Raw genomic sequence first — 1051 nt, 5'->3', positions numbered from 1 at the left:
GGTGAGAAGAGGGGTGAGAACAGCAGAGAGAATCATCCATTAAAGACATTTCATCCCAGCGCTGCTTGTCCCGAGCCCGTAACATCAGCAATGACCCCTCACACCCCCACCATGGACTGATCTCCCTGCTGTCCTCTGGGAAGAGACTTTGAAGCATCAGATGCAGGTCCAGCAGATTCTAGAACAGTTTCTTCCCCGCTGCCATTAGACTGCTGAATGTTATGTAAAATGGGTTATTTAAAAAAACGAAAAAAAAACAAAAAAAAAAACAGAATGTTAGAACTGTAACTATACAATCATATGTTTACATCACTTTCATCACAATGTTTTTATCACTGCTACTTACCTTATCAAGGCTGCACTTTTTGTTTACCCTTGTGTGTACAAAATAAAATCTGTCCAAGTCTAATTGATGCAAACAATTATTTAACTGCAGCCCAAGAAGCACCAGAGGCGCTTGTACCATTGTTTAAGAGCCATGAGTGACATCTTTCTAGTACAGCTAATGGAACTATTAATTAAAACCTCACTTCAAGTACGGTAATAAAAATGAATTAGAAGAGTATTCTGTAAACTACATACTCACAAAGCACAGTTTAATTAAATTATGAAGCTAATGATTTAACTTATACTCACTATTTTCCAGTACCTGCTGCACTTCAGATTTCAGAATATGAATCAGTGTATTATAGCTCCACATTTTTGTTGTAAAAAGAGAGGCGTAGCCAGAAATTTTTTATAAGGCTGGCCAGGCAATAACCAATGTACGCTGAGGGGTGGCCGAAAGTCGATAGGCGCCAGAACCTCAGGGCAAGCCAAAGATAAGACTAACTATACTTTCCTACAGCCTTTACTAAGAAATAGATGCATATATTTAAACATCCGTGCTTTCGAGATAAAAGATATAGTGGATAAAATACTTTCAGGTTTGAGTTGGATGTGTGTATATATCATGATAGTTGGATGTGTGTATATATCAGGATAGTTGGATGTGTGTATATATCAGGATAGTTGGATGTGTGTATATATCATGTTAGTTGGATGTGTGTAT

This window comes from Cyprinodon variegatus, unplaced genomic scaffold (genome assembly GCF_000732505.1).
Source record: "Cyprinodon variegatus isolate N-32 unplaced genomic scaffold, C_variegatus-1.0 Scaffold569, whole genome shotgun sequence".
NCBI lineage: Eukaryota > Metazoa > Chordata > Actinopteri > Cyprinodontiformes > Cyprinodontidae > Cyprinodon > Cyprinodon variegatus.
The sequence above is the reverse complement of the archived record's forward strand: the minus strand, read 5'-3'. Positions refer to the sequence as shown.